The sequence below is a fragment of the Spea bombifrons genome, chromosome 1, assembly GCF_027358695.1.
Source record: "Spea bombifrons isolate aSpeBom1 chromosome 1, aSpeBom1.2.pri, whole genome shotgun sequence".
In the NCBI taxonomy this organism is placed as follows: domain Eukaryota; kingdom Metazoa; phylum Chordata; class Amphibia; order Anura; family Pelobatidae; genus Spea; species Spea bombifrons.
The window spans coordinates 60,610,378-60,618,492 of NC_071087.1; the positions used below are offsets into that span (position 1 = coordinate 60,610,378).

The window sequence follows — 8,115 nt, forward strand, 5'->3', positions numbered from 1 at the left end:
CTAATTTAAAAAATACATACAAATACATACAAAAAGAAGCGATATAATATCACCCCACTGTATTTCAACTATTTGCATGTTTTATGCTAACATTTTAGTGACTTATTGACTAACACCTTCATCTCTGTACAGCGCTGCTTTATAAATAAAGTATAATAATAATAATAACACTGATAAGACATCTACTAGTCCATAATGTTGCGCCTTCTAGCCATTTATCCAGCTGTCCCAGGGTGGATTTAGGGTAAATCAAGATTTCTTTATTTTGTAATTTTTCGGGAAAAAGGGATACAGAAGAAAAAAAAAGGGGGGGGAAGGGCGGGGTAAAACAGAAAAAACAATGGTCATAACAAGAGACCCACAGTAACATAGCTCAATACAAGGGGCAGAACGCATTAGGGCAGCTCACAGTACGCATAGAGAGAGCCACACATCAAAAGACGAATACAACATTACATCGTAAAACGGGCAGATCACATAGCAACAGCGTACGTCTGCACGGGAGAACCATATGACAAGAGGCAAAGTGGCACACATAAGAACCCCTAGCATAAGGGTCTGCAAGGTAGTGCAAAGGGCACCTCGTTGTCGCATACACGGCCGCTAGAGAAGCTCCCGTTCCAGTAGCCCGGAAGCCGAAGGGGAAACACTAAGGTGGGAAAGGGAGGGGGGAAACACAGAGGGGAGGGGAGGGAAGGGGGAGAAGGAGAGGGAGAAGGAAGAAGAGAGGGGGAGAAAGAGAGGAGAAGAAGAGAAAAAAAAAAAAAAAAAAAAAAAAAAAAAAAAAAAAAAAAAAAAAAAAAAAAACCACTACACACAAACACAAACACCACAACAGTAACCACCACCCCACCGGGCCACCACACCAAACGCAAAGGGAAAACATCCCTGTGGGGCTAATCTAGCAGAGGGCGAACAAGGGGGCCTGCAATAAACTCCAGCCAGTGGAACCAAGTCTTCTGGTATCGCGCCTCCGCACCCGTGGCAAGCAGGTGCAATTCCTCCAGGACCCTTATTCGCTCAACTCGGAGGACCCACTCCTTAAAGGTAGGCGGGGCCGGATCACCCCAATGCAGCGGGATGAGCGCCTTAGCCGCCGTGAGAAGGTGGCGCGTAATAGATCTGCGGAACCAACGTTCCGAGAGAGGGGTATGAAGGAGAAGGCAAAATTCCGGCGTGAACGGAACCACACGGTCCGTGAGACGTTGCAACTGGGTATGAACAGCTGTCCAGTAAGGAACTATACGAGGGCACTGCCACCACAAATGCAGGAGAGAGCCAGGAGAGGCGTCGCACCTCCAGCACCTGTTCGGCACGTCGGGGCGGTATACAGAAGTCAAGGCAGGGGGTCGGTACCAAAGGGCCAACAGCTTGTATGACATTTCCTGATCGCTAGCACTCCTGGAACAGCAATGAGTGAAGACACAAATCTTCTCCCATTGGGCCGCCGTAAAGACAACCTGTAGCTCGGATTCCCACCGTCCCATATACACAGGGGGCACTGGGTTAAGAGCCTCAAGGAGCAAACCATAAAGCCGCGAGACGCCATGCGGCGGGAGCTCAGCAGCAACACACAACTCTTCAAACACCGTGAGCGCACGCGTCATGTCATGTCTCCGGGGGAGTGACCGCACAAAGTTACGCAGCTGAGCATAGTGGAAAGCGTCCAGAAAAGAGGGGGGTGAGCGGGGGGAAAGCTGATCCAGAGGCTTAAGACCCTCACTGGAGAGGAAAGCGCGGATCTCAGACCTCCCGCCCCCAGTCGAAGCCGAAAAGAGGGCCCCGCTCATCCCAGAGGGGAAGTCAGGGTTATTCCGAACAGGGGTCAGCGGCGAGGGCACCGAGGACAGACGCGTCTTCTTAAGAACCTGGAACCAGACATCAAGAGTGGCCCGTATAAAGGGGTGAGGCAAAGCCACTCCCCGGGCAGTAGGGGGCAGAAGCCACGGCAAAGAGCGCGCAGGAAGGCCCAGCAAGGCGGTTTCAACAGCCACCCATTGTTTGTGTGCCGGACTATGGGACCACTCCAGCACACGTAGCAGATGGCACGCCCTGTAGTAAGTGCTAGGGCAGGGCAAGGCCAGACCGCCCTTAGATTTGGGGAGGATTAGCGTGGCAAGACGTACCCTAGGAGCCCGGGAGCCCCAGACAAAGCGAAGAAATGCCGTACGCAGAGAAGCGAAGAAAGATGGGGGGACCGCGATAGGGAGGGTCTGGAACAGATATAGGAAACGAGGCATGACGTTCATTTTGAGCACATTGATACGACCCAACCAAGAGATCGTCAACGACTTCCAGGACCTCAGATCAGTCCGGAGAGTAGTCAGTAAGGGTGAGAAGTTATAGTGGAAGAGTTGAGAGAAATCAGGCGACAACCAGGTCCCGAGATATTTGAGCTTAGAGGGGCACCAAGCAAAAGGGAACGAGGCCCTCAAGGGACCGACCACCTCATGAGGAAGGTTGATGTTCAATATTTCGGACTTGGAGGCATTAATTTTGAAGTTCGTAAGGGCACCATAAAGGGCAAACTCACGAAGGATATTGGGGAGAGAGATCTGGGGGCGAGACACAACGAACAGCAGGTCGTCCGCGTAACCTAAAATTTTATGATGGGTACCCCCAGCCTGCAACCCGCAGATATCTGGGTTCATCCGCACGGCTTGGAGTAAGGGCTCAACAGAAAGCACAAACAGCAGTGGGGAAAGCGGGCAGCCCTGCCTCGTCCCATTACGGATAGCAAAAGAATCCGAGAGGGAGCCATTAACCCGGACGCGAGCGGAGGGAGTGGAATATAAGGACCGAATCCAGGTCAGCAGACCGGGACCGAAGCCCATATGGGACAGGGTGGACAGCATGAACGGCCAGTCCACCCTGTCAAAGGCCTTCTCAGCGTCCGTGGAGAGCAGCATGGTCGGGGTGGAGGTGTGCTTGGCGTAGTGCATAAGTGAAAGGGCTCTGATAGTGCTGTCCCTGGCTTCACGTCCAGGGATGAAGCCCGTCTGGTCCGGATGAACTAGCGAGCGCATGAAAGGCTGAATCCGGTTGGCAAGGATCTTGGCCAGCAACTTCAAATCTGCGTTAAGCAATGAAATTGGGCGGTAGCTGCTGCACTGCTCCGGGTCCTTGCCCTCCTTCGGAATGAGAGTAATTGCGGCAGACAAAGTATGATCTGGAATACGGCCACCCGACAGAATAGAGTTAAAGGCACTCACAAAGTGGGGGCCCAAAAGATCTTTAAATTCCGAGTAGTAGCGTAAAGGAAGCCCATCAGGACCTGGGCACTTCCCCGCCGGGGAGGACTTAAGGGCAAGGAGAAACTCCGGCAGCGTGATTGGGGAGTCTAGAGCGGCCGCCTCATCGGGCGTGATCTTCCGTTTAACGGTCCTATCGAGATACGACCTAATGTCCCGGGACTGACTAGGAAGCGCGGAGCCGGAGGGGACCGCGCGGAGGTTGTAGAGGCCCTCATAATAACTCTGGAAACAGCGAGAAATATCAGAGGGGTGCGAGTGTAGGAGGCCGCTCGAAGAGCGAATCCTAGGCACATAGGTCGGTTTCCGAATGGCCCGCAAGGCCCGAGCTAAATATTTACCCGGCTTATTGCCGTGCTCGTAATAAATTGCCTTAGTTTTCAGAAAAGAAGTGTGCAGTCGGCGATTAAGGAGCGAGGCCAACTCACCCCGGAGAGACAAGAGGAGCTGCAGGTCGCGGCCAGACACCGAGGTTTTGTGCGCCTGCTCTGCCACGGCTATCTGGGCGTAGAGACTGTCTATCCGCTCCTGCTCTGCGCGTTTACGCTTAGAGCACTCCTTGATAAAATGCCCTCTAATGACGCATTTATGCGCCTCCCAGACCGTCAGCTCAGGGGTACCCTGGAGGAGGTTATCCTGAAAATAATGGCGGAGAACCTCAAGCGACTCAGAGCGGGCCAGCACATCCGATAAAATAGATTCATTAAGACGCCAGGAGCCCCCAGTAGGATGGGGGAGAGGGGAGGCCAGGGAAAGAGACAAGGGGGCATGGTCCGACCAGGTCGTCGCCCCAATGGAAGAGCTGCGGAGGAGGGTGGCGAAGTGGCAAGGAAGAAAGAAAAGATCGATACGGGAATACGAGTTATGCGGCATGGAAAAGAAAGTGTAGTCCCGAGTGTCAGGATGAAGAGCCCTCCAACAATCAACTAGCCTGTGGGTCGTAAGGAGCGAGTGGATCCTGCGGAGGACGTGGCGGGGGGTCCGCGTCGTCCCGGATGAAGTGTCTAAAGACGGATACAGTGCTACATTAAAGTCACCCCCTAGGACTAAAATCCCTTCCTGAAAGCCATCAAGCTGCTGCAGTACAGAACGAAGGGCGAGGTGTTGACCTCGGTTAGGGAGGTAAACGTTCACCAGCGTGTACATTTGATCCGCGATCTTGCCTTTAACCAATAAATACCTCCCCTCAGGGTCAGCGACGACGCCCGAGGAGCAAAAGGGTAACTGGGCAGAGAGAAGAATCGCCACCCCCTTAGATTTTGCCAATGGGTTATTACTGAAAAAACCGGTGGGGTATGAGCGGCAGGAGAGCCTAGGAGCCCGAGACCCCAGGAAGTGAGTCTCCTGAATAAAAGCGATGTCTACCCGACCTCTGCGAAGGTCTCGGAAGAGGGAGGAGCGTTTCTCAGGGGTGTTGAGGCCCTTGACATTAAGTGAGAGCAGATTAAGCCCGCGGGTAGGTGGAGTCGACATTGGACAAACAACAAACACACACCAAAATAAAAACACAACAACAACAAAAAGAAGAGAAGAAAGGAGAGAGAGAGAGAGAGAGAAGGGAAAAGAGAAAAAAAAAAAAAAAAAAAAAAAAAAAAAAATTAAAGGGGGGGGGAGGGGGGGGAGAAAATAGAAGAGAGGGGGGGAGAAGAGAGAAGAGAGGGGGGAGAAGAGAGAAGAGAGGGGGGAGAAGAGAGAAAAGGAAACAGAAAAGGTAAAGAAGGAAAGGGGAACAGGAGGAGGGGGGGACCGCAAGGGTCAGGACAAGAAAAACACCAACAGCGCCCGACGGGTAGTATACACCCGACAGCAACAGGGCGCCCCTGTGCAGGGGAGATGTCAAATCCGGAAGGAAAGATGAAACCACAGAACAGAAAATAAACACAAAAATAAGTGAACCAAGAGCAGGCCGCCGCCCGCTAACTTTTACTAGAGAGAGCAAACCAGAGCGGTAACAAAAAGACCGCCATGCATATCAAAACATAACGAATGAAAGGGGACATCAGAAAGACCTCAGAAGCCGTCACCAAGGGAGAGGAAGGCCAAGTGTCGTGGCCAGGAAAAATAATAAGAAAATAAAAGTAATTAAACATAAACAGAAAAATATATTAATGTACAGGCATATACAGAACAATACATCGAAACGTATGGAGGAACGCTAGTGTGATGTGGTGTGTGAATCGCCCGCAGGCATAAAGGTAAGACAAAGGCACTGGCCGTGCCAAGGCAATGTAAATGAAGGGGCCAGAGGCCCGCCAGGACGCAGAGGGCAGCCCCGCGCAAGGAGAAACGTATGCGCAAAGAGGTGCAAGCCACTTGCGCAAATGTACAAAAAAAAAAAAAAAAAAAAAAAAAAAAAAAAAAGGGGGGGGGGAATAAATAATAAAATATATATCATGTGTGAGCGTGTATACAGAACAAAACATCAAAACGTATGGTACGCTAATGTGGTGTGGCGTGCGGAGTGCCCGCAGGCACAGAGGTAAGACCAAGTCACCGGCCGTGCCAAGGCAAAGCAAATGAAGGGGCCAAGGGCCAGCCATGACGCAGAGGGCAGCCCCACACAAGGAGAAACGTATGCGTGACGAGGCGCAGGCAACCTGCGCAAATGTACGAGAGAAGAAAAAAAAAAAAAAAAAAAAAAAAAAAAAAAAAAAAAGGGGGGGGCCAAGAAAATATATATCGTGTACCGTGAGTGTGTGTGTGTGTGTAGAAGAACGCAGGTGGCAACGCAACCACGCAAGCAGGGCGGACCATGTCAGCCGGCCCGCAAACGGGTGGACAGGCGTACCAGCGCGGCGCAGCATGTGCAACGCCCGCAGGCATAGGGTACAAAAAAAAAAAAAAAAAAAAAAACATACGCGATCTTATGTGATCCACGGCAGCCCACACAGGGAAGCTCTAGCAGGCACATGAGTGCGATGCGGCAGGAGCGAGGACCGCAAGCATAGGCACAGGACAAAGGCACTGCCTAGAGAAGGGATGTGTGTGCGTGAGAGCCCGGGCGCCCATAGCCGCAGTGTTGTGTGTGAGTGCGTGTGAACATAGCGAAGAAATAAAAAGAAAATCATATCATATATACACATACATAATCAGGGGGGGTTCTGGCAGACACGAGCAACAGAAGGTTCAATGCGGACACGGCACCCCTGTCCCCCAAACCCACACGGAGAGTGGGGGCGGTAGAAGAGCTACGGGGAGCAAGTAGTTGCAGAGGCCCGAAACCTCCCAAAAAACAAAAAAAAAAAAAAAAAAAAAAAAAACAAAAAAAAAAAAAAAAAAAAAATTAAAATAAATGGAGGAAACAGGACAGTCCAGTCCGAGTAAAGAAACAAAAATAAATCGCCACGACAGGCCGGAATTGAGTGCGGTGCAAAGTCTTCTACTCCTCTATCGGGCCCATACGCCGAGAGGCCAATAAGGCAGGGGGGTCAAGCGGAGAACTCCGTCGCGTGTCAGGGCGTCGCAATCCACGAGGCCGGGGTGGGGGACCAGCGAGACGGCCAGGCACCGCAGAGAAATCCACCCAGTCAGGGATCTGGAGGTCAGGCAAGGCCAAGGATCGGAGCACCTCCGGGATATCGTGGTGATAACGGATAGTCAGGGACCGGTTGGCATGTCGGATGACCAAAGCGAATGGGTAGCCCCAGCGGTATGGTATGCGGAGCCGCCGCAACTCCGACAGCAAGGGGCGAAGAGCCCGCCTCGCCTGGAGCGTCAAGTCAGAGAGGTCCTGGTAAAAGGAAACTGGGTGCCCATGAAAGGACCACTCACCAACCTCCCTTGCGCGGGCCATGATGGATTCCTTGAGGCGAAAGTCAGTCAGATGACATATGATGTCCCTAGGAGGGGATCCCGGATCTCCACGGGGGCGCAGGGCGCGATGAGCCCTATCTGCAGGCACGGGGGTGTCCAGCGGACGGTCCAGGAGGCCATTGAAGATCTCTCTGAGCAGGCCGAAGACGTCCTCCGGCGCATCCGACTCTGGGACCCCTCTGACCCGTACGTTCTGCCTCCGGCTACGGTTGTCGATGTCCTCGACCCGGCGATGCAGCTCCCTGAGGTAAGTCGCGTGGCACTCACCAAGGCGTCGAGTGGATGCAACAGCAAGGCTCTGTTGAGTCGCCGAATCCTCCAAGGTCAGGACCCTCTGTTCCAAAGCGGAGAGATCCGTGCGCAGGGCCGAGACTTCGTCGCGGACCACCTGCTTGAGCTCGGCGATGAGAAGAGAGAAGTCAGCCTTCCATGGTGCCGAGGAGAACAGCTGGACAACCTCCGGAGGGTGAGATGATGAAGGTGGGTGCGAGATGGAAGCCGATTCCTCCGCGGAGGAAGAGCTGGCCGGAGATGCAGCCTCGTGGTCCCCTGAGGCCTGCGAGGCCAAGTCAGCCGGAGTGCGAAAATATTCGCGGAGAGAAGCCGAGGAGGGCCTGTGACGATCCACGGCAGGAGAGGGGTCAGAGACCATCTTTTTATTGCGTCCCATGCTAGTGTAGCGGTCAGGGAGTTTAGAGGAACGAGCGGGCAGCGGCGGAGCAACTAGCTCATGCGGCCATCTTCCTCGGCGGCCAGACACGCCCCCCCCCAGGGTGGATTTAAATGTCACTACAGTATACATATATGTGAACGTATAATAAGTGAAAAAAGCATCGGGTTGTTACAGAACAGAAATATGGCAGATAGAAGCCACATGTGAATTTGTAAAACAAACTTTGTGAAAAAGCCTATGTTATCTGATTTAAAAAATATACCGTATATTCCGGCGTATAAGACGACTTTTTAACTCCAAAAAAGCTTCTTAAAAGTGGGGGGTCGTCTTATACGCCGGGTACTTACCAAGCCGGAGGTTCCCACGAAGCCACCAATC

At 52.5% G+C, this 8,115-nt stretch overlaps 1 long non-coding RNA gene across 1 annotated transcript; it reads right to left on the minus strand.

Moving 5' to 3' along the window:
* Positions 1-752: 752 nt before the first annotated feature.
* On the minus strand, positions 753-5,621 carry LOC128473700 (uncharacterized). Its single transcript, XR_008346289.1, has 2 exons — positions 5,579-5,621; positions 753-810 (listed from the first exon to the last, which is right to left on the minus strand). It is a non-coding gene; the product is annotated as an uncharacterized LOC128473700 (long non-coding RNA).
* Positions 5,622-8,115: the final 2,494 nt, after the last annotated feature.